Source organism: Lotus japonicus, chromosome 4 (assembly GCF_012489685.1).
Source record: "Lotus japonicus ecotype B-129 chromosome 4, LjGifu_v1.2".
Classification (NCBI taxonomy): Eukaryota; Viridiplantae; Streptophyta; class Magnoliopsida; order Fabales; family Fabaceae; genus Lotus; species Lotus japonicus.
In genome coordinates, this window is record NC_080044.1 from 14,808,208 (window position 1) to 14,816,009 (window position 7,802).

The following is a 7,802-nucleotide window of genomic DNA, read 5'->3' on the forward strand; positions in this document are numbered from 1 at the left end:
CCAAAAAAAGTTTCCCGGGGAAAGTCTAAGTAAACCAACGAATACCAACAAAGGGCTAAGTCTCAATCCCCACATTTGGACTTGCCTAGGGTTGTTCATCCAACCCGAAATATCAAAGATCACCAGATCAATGAATCTCCACTTCGAAGTTGCGTCAAAACGCTCAATTCAACACATCATCAATATCATAAGTTATGAAAACAATCATAACAATAAATCATCATCATAAACAACATCAGATAAAGCATAAGTCGAATTTATCGACGCCTATCATGCAATCATAGCTAATATATGTAAGTTGCCCTAACCTCGAGCTGATCCAGCTTCGCAAATCAAATCTCCTTCACAGGAATGCCTTGAAACTTCCAAAGTTCCTTCAACTGAACCTCGGAGGAAAAACAAAGCAGAATCCACACAAAATCGATTAGTTCGATCGCAATACAATACATAAACGATAGACAAAGCATTAAAGCTTCAGAATACGACATCCGGGTACGAAAATACAAGTTTTCGAAAACGAAAACTCCCTCCCCAACACTACAAGGTCACGGCCACAAAGGAAAAAGGGCTTCGGCTCTTTTTCTTCGACCAAATCAATTCACAAGGTAGTTTTAGGGTAAAACTAAGGCAAAGAAACTGTCAGAACAATTTTCGGACAATCGGGTCGAAATACGGCTATCCAGGGGCATTTTGGTCCAAAATAAAGGCTCAAAACTTCAAAGTTATCAGTTCTGAAAACAAATTTGACAGCAATGATCCTCATGACATCCATGACAACAAATCCTAAAGGCACGAAGTCAGATTATAGCTTTTCGACAATAAAGTTTCGAAATGTGAGACAAAAAGGATTTTGAATCAGTTTTTCAGATCCCTGTCAACTGGATCACAATCAGAGTTTACTGACAGAGGTTTTAGGCTCTTGGGAACCTAGAGAACATAACCCAACCAAGAAATCGAGGAAATCGGACAATTTTAGAAAAAGCTCAAAACTGTGAGCACATAAACGACTTCAGAAACGCAACAGAAACAACAATCAGAGGTAGGAATCGTGTTAGTTACCTCGATACCTAGAAGTAGGGACGAACTGCACGAAGATTAGTCAAGTTTTCGCGAAAATCTCTCCTCCCCCTCTCTCTCCACAAACCGCGGCCTTGAATGGGTGAAATGGCAAGATTTTTGCTTTTCGCCTATTTATAGGCGGGTGAAATCGCGGGAAAATGAAAATTTCGCGATTCCGATTTTTGCAGCACGTTCACCAAGGAATTCTAAGAGAGATTCTGGCATCGGAATTCCAGAACTCAAAACAATTATCTAAGATTTGGGAAAAACGATATCCAAAACGCCAAAAGCGGTGTCAGTTAGTCTGTCCCGAAAAACTACTTTTTGCTGTGATGCTCAGACGACAAAACTTCCAACAGAAGAAAGATTGGAAATGTCGAAACAAGTCTGGAACGCGGACGGAATCTTCGTTAGAAGTCCCGAATAGAAAAAGTCTTCATCCTTCGCTCAAAACTAGGGTTTCGAAGCAAAGAAATTAGAGTCGTCGAGCTTCCGGAAAGTGAAACCTATCGTGCGTACAGTCCAGAGTTCCGAAATGAAACGCTGGTCGATGGAAAAATAAAGAGAATCTTTAAATTTCCGAGAGTTCAAAATCTCACTCAAAACGTTGCTTTAAGAGCGAAATAGCCTATTCTGGACACGCTCGCCATAAGGCAGGTGTGCAGACGACTCGCACTAACTCCGAAAACAACTACGCAACATTCCTCAAGCAATTCCTGAACTTTCTTCTTCATTAATCTTTCTCAAATGTCAAACTCCTGTCACGCTTACACTGATTCTACAGTGCCTCTCTGTCATCTCAAAGTAGATACTCAATTTGTCCTCGTGATCTTCATCTACAGTCCAAAACTCCACTTGTTCGTTCGATAACTTCTAGACGAATCCTCCCCCTTGGAAACCGCTAGTCCATTAAAACACCTCTAACTTCGTAACTATTTTTACACACACCAAGAAATCACACTTCTACTTAGTCACTATTCGAATTAAAGCTCGACTTATGTCCTTATTTCTTTTCCTTCACTAATCTTATCCCCTTCAACATCAATTTATCAACCAATTATAAGATAATCCTCCTCTTAATATCTAACAATCTACTATTATTGTCTTCTTCCTCAAAACTTCCCTCACTCAAACCTATTTACACTTACTGAAATCCCTAACACTTCGCACAAATCGAGACTTATCCTCTAGAAGATTAAATCATAACTATACCTCAAGGGACTTAACTAGCCATTTTATCATCCAATCCTTCAACATTCTGAGATTTAACTGTTATCGTAACCGCTAACACCACTAAATCTCTTTTGTGTACATGAATCTCAGCTCATTAGGTCAACCTTAGCCCTAGGATTCTCATTCAACTTAGTGAAATTCACTTGTTAACCGTAATATGCATCATCAAAATCCATAACAAAGTTTCATCCACTCTTAAGCTCTAAGAAACTTGTCCAAACATAACAACTTCAAGTATTCATCTTAATACTAACACTTTCCTTTTTGTCACTCAATCACCATCTTGTCAATCAACCTCTTAATCCCTCAATCAAATTCTGACAAACTTCGAGTCCTACACACCTTAGATAGACATTCATAGATTTAAAACCTAAACCTTCACCAAGTTTGGTCCTCTAATGACCTTTAATCCTTCAATACTTCTTAAATGAATATCCGTTTCTTAAAACTATAACTCCTTCACTTACCCAAACGACCTGATAAGTGTCGTCATGCTTCCACACTCACCCCTTGGTCCTGATATCCATAATCATAACTTATTATGCTAACATCATTCAAATCTTATCACATGGTCATTATGTCCGCAACCTCATAATCAACATCAATCGATCACCAACCTTAACACTCCACACAACCCAGAATTCCCTTACTTCAATATCTCTCTTATACTACACCTCAATGGTCTTAACCCGAAACTCACCTTCAGGTCTTCAATCTTCTAAGATTCAACTCCTATTGTCACACCTACAACCATAAGATCTCCTACTCGTACGTGATTCTCGGCTCTCAAGATTCAATCTTAACCCTAAGATTTCAATCCAACTTAGTAAATCTCACTTAGTAATCTCAGCATATATCTTTGGAATCCATATCAACAACCTCAAGTATTCAACTTATGCTAAAACTTTCTTTCTCCAACTTAATCATTAATTCAACACTTTTCAAGCGAAACTTCATCTCTTAAGACTATAATGTCTCCACATATTAATCAAACGCTTAACAAAACTTATTCCTCGAACTCGACTATAACAATCTAGTTCAGAGCTAATTCTTCTCAATCTCGCTACCATCAAGCTATCATCTAAAACCTGATTAAATCCAACTTATTTAGTCTCTAACAACTCCCCTCAGCAATCACATAGCCTATGACTTCATAACTTCCGAGAAACTACTTAATACTTTTCCAGCACTAAATCTCTTGACTTGGTCTACCTCTACTTGGAGTAATCACACGAACTAACCAATCAATGTCTATACGACACTCATCGACTTCCACAGATTCAAATCTTAATCTTTTACAATCAAATGCTTAACACGAACTTTCCTCCCAAATCCGACTAATCCTCAATCAATTCAAATTCATCTTACTCGTCCTTCTATCAAAGTCCATAACCAGCTTTGATTCCGAATATCACCCCCTCAATATTAGGTTGATCAGGCCTAATACATCGAAGGTGGAAATTTAGAAAAACCCACTGGAACAGACAATGAGTTCCTAACATCCAGTAACCACAAATATCCTGATATCAAGTTCCTAACGATTCTGCTACGGAACCACACACCCTCAGTCCATGTAAAAGGTTAATCTTTCCTCGTCAGTTGAGCCAAAGGTCCAACAATCTTGGCAAATCCCTCAATGAAGCGTCTATAATATCCAGCTAAATCCACAAAACTTCTTATCTCTGTCACCATCTTCGGTTGCTCCCAAGCCAAAACAGTCTCCACTTTCGCCGGATCCACAGCTATGCCCTCCTTCGAGATAGCATGGCCTAAGAAATTGACTTCCTCCAGCCAGAATTCACACTTGGAAGGGTTCGCATACAGCTTTTTCTTTCTCAACACTTGTAAAACTTGGCGCAAATGTCCTTCATGTTCCTTCGCGTCCTTCGAGTAGATCAATATGTCATCAATAAACACCACCACAAATCGATCTAAAAAACTCATGAAAGATGCGGTTCATGTAATCCATGAAAACAGCAGGTACATTCGTCACTCCAAACGGCATCACTAGGTACTCGTAGTGTCCTTAACGTGTCCTGAAAGCAGTCTTCGGTATATCCTCAATCTTCACTCTGATCCGACGATAGCCTGACCTCAAATCTATCTTGGAAAATACGGTAGCCCCTCGTAGTTGGTCCATCAAATCATCTATCCTCGGCAACGGGTATCTGTTCTTGATCGTCGCCTTGTTCAATTGTCGATAATCCACCCACGATCTCGACCTTCCGTCCTTCTTCTTGACTAACAACACTGGCGCTCCCCACGGTGATACACTTGGTCGAATGAATCCTTTTGCCGAAAGATCCTCCATCGAATCCGCTTCAAAACTAAACGCCCTAAAATCCTACGTATCGTACCCATAAAGAATTCCCCTGAGATCCTAGCTTCCTTATCGACGCCTCGGTAAAACAACTCCCTAGCTCCGCGTGCTATTCTAGATCTCGTGTAATGTAACGCCCCGATTTCTCGAGTGTTACTCAGTAACTAATTAACCCATTTTCGTAAAGAGTTTTCGTCGATTCACTTATTAATCTTCAATTAATGACAAACCTCTCATTTTACGAAAACTCTTGAAACATAACCTTTCCAAAAACACGCGGAAGTAACCAACATCGTAAAACTTTTTAAATAACCAACTGTAAAGAGTACGAATCAAAGGCCTGAATGAAAATAAAGATTACATCAAAACTTGTTCATTCGAATTTAAGCAATAAAATTGTTCGATACCAACACTTCGGAAACTCTCAACCCCAACAGAAAACAAAAGACTCTCAACCAAAACCCTATTCCTTAGCCTCTTCCTCTTCCTCTGAAGTGTAGTCGTCCTCCGGTATTGGCACGTCACGTAGCATCAACTCCCAAGAATGAGTCATCGCCATTATCTTCACGACCATCTACCCCCCCCAAATAAACACATAGCAAACAAGCAGGGTCAGGTCCAACAAAAGAATGATAATGACAAAATCAACAACAACATATATAATATAAGTACATTATATGTCTTTTATGGGAAAGAGTCAGTTACTAACGGAATCTCACTTCACACAACCACCTTTCACCTTGGATCCAACACCATTCGTCCAGCAGACGAACAACACCATGAGCAAAGCTCACAACATCATGGCGTTCCTTGGAACGACCACAACACACCATGGGTCAGACACCCACAAGTCATAACATCACGGTTCAAACCGCATTCACCCTCGCGTGCAAGTTATCCGTTTTGTCTCTAACGGAACCATTGTTCTCATGGTCCATAGTCCTAACCAGACCTATGTCCAAATTATTCACATTTACTTGCAAGCGAGTTATAAATTCATTCTCTTGGTGTTTAAGGCTCTAATGTCAATCCTAGAGTCTTATGAGTTAATATCGTATCAGATTACAACGTCAAGAAATAACAGTCACACTAGGAGGAATTACAGCTGGGTGAGCGACCTCCTAAACAAGTCACAACTAAACTTCATGCAAAGCATAGAAATAATCAGGGCCTCCCAAATTCACAAATTATTTACAAATTCCAGAGGCTCAGTTTACAGATATCATCATATAAAAATCTCACAAAGGTCCCTAATCACATGTTACTAACATTTCCAACAATTTCTCAAATTTAGTGTTTTTGGACAACAGGTGCAGCGTGTACTAAAACTGGTCTACAGACCGCAATACTTAGCCACAAAATTCACATGATACATGACTGGAAAGATAATTCGAAACTCTACACTTTTATAGTTTATCACTTTTCCATTTGAGATCCAGAATTAGGTGATATTAGGCCTTAAAGCTTGCTGTCCGGTACAGGAAGAACAGCAGGTGCAACAGTCACTAAGATCGACCTCCAGACCTCATTACTAGACCAAAAATTATGTTCTTTATATGTATAGAAAGCCAATTCGAAAATCTACAATTTTCCAGTTTATCCCTTTTTCATTTGAGACCCCGAATTAGGTGTAATTAAGCTCCAAAACTCGCTGTCCAGTACAGGAAACTGGCAGAGATACTTTTGCCTTCAAATTAATTTTTCAACCATTCAAGTCCCAGAGTTTTAAACCATATTCCAGCAGCAAGAACCACATATCATATATCATATATCATGCTTAAATTTCCAGAACCAAGATAACCATCAATTCTAGCACAAAAGGCAGATCTAAGCATATAAATCTTCAATCATTTTAATCAAGCAAAGTCATAGAAGAAAACGGTAGTTGTAGTGATGATTAATGGAGAATCATGGCATCAACATTTCATCTCAAATCAGAAGCAAAACATCAAGATCTCAAGGCAGAAAAAAACAGCAAGCATCATGAACACAAAACTCTTGCAAAAGCAATCAGGTTCATGGCTTTTCTCATAGTAAAACATGGCAAATACCCTAGGCAATCTACCCAATCCTAGGACCAGCCCTTACCTTGGGTTCTTGGTCTGAAAAGAAGAAGAGAATGAAGTTTGGAAGAACAATCTCTTGCTGTCCAGGTCTCCTTCACCTTCCTTCTCCTTCGCGAAACCCTCTCTATTCGCGCTCTCTCCCTTGCTCGCGCGCGTGACCGGCGACAATGGTGGTGGCTTGGGCGGCGGCTCCCTTCTCTTCTCTCACACGTTCTCTCTTTGTTTTTCACGTGAAGGTGCTGTAGTGTATCTCTGTTTTCTGATTGTGGAAGAATAGGGTTTCCCCCCTTGGCTAAAATCCCATGCAACCCACAAGTGGGCTAGGGTTTTGTTTTCCACAAGCCCGACCCAAGTCCAACCTTAACCCACCAGTCTAATTACCTAATCAGACCTGAAACTTACTAAAACCTAAGCCCTCAAAGGTAAATTCATAATTAAATTCGGACTTAGAAGAAAAACAATGTAATAATCCCGCTGGCACTGTACAGCCGGAACTACGTTCACTAAAACGGGGATATCTGGAGCTACAGATATCGGATCGACACGAAACCACTTGGAGAATTTTCTAGACTTGAAGGGCTACAACTCTCATGAAGGACGTTTTCCCAAATGAAGTCGTTAAGACCCTCTAAAAATTCACACAAGTTGACAGTTCTAATCTGCCAGTTATCAAACATAGCCAAAAACTTCAATTTTATTCAAACTTCCATAAAATTGTTCCAAATTGAACTTAGGGCCTTACATGTAACCTCTATAGTTAAATCACGAGCAACTTCGAATAAGGTCCTACTAGGGATAATAATCATAGGATCATAGTCTAAGTAGTAAATACAAGTTAGGCGCGCCACACTCGCTTGAATATAAAAGAGTAAGTTATTCTAGAATACGAGAACAGTTAAAATATTACCATCGTTCCCACGTTCTTCCTCGTTCGACTCCTCAATCTTGCTCCTTCCTTGATATGAATCCTTTCCTCTGTAGCAAGTTGTTTTCCTTTCCCAACATTCCTTGATGATTCGCCCTTGAGTGTCTTACAATCTCTGGAGAAATGTCCCGGTTGGTTGCAATTAAAGCATAGTTTTCCCTTGATCTTGCACTTACTAGCATAGTGCCCTACTTCCCTG

General features: G+C 39.8%; 1 long non-coding RNA gene across 1 annotated transcript; it reads right to left on the reverse strand.

The window, feature by feature from the left end:
• Positions 1-4,895: 4,895 nt before the first annotated feature.
• Positions 4,896-7,256, reverse strand: LOC130713770 (uncharacterized). The gene is made up of 2 exons (XR_009011016.1): positions 6,701-7,256; positions 4,896-5,186 (listed from the first exon to the last, which is right to left on the reverse strand). It is a non-coding gene; the product is annotated as an uncharacterized LOC130713770 (long non-coding RNA).
• Between the last annotated feature and the right edge of the window lie 546 nt (positions 7,257-7,802).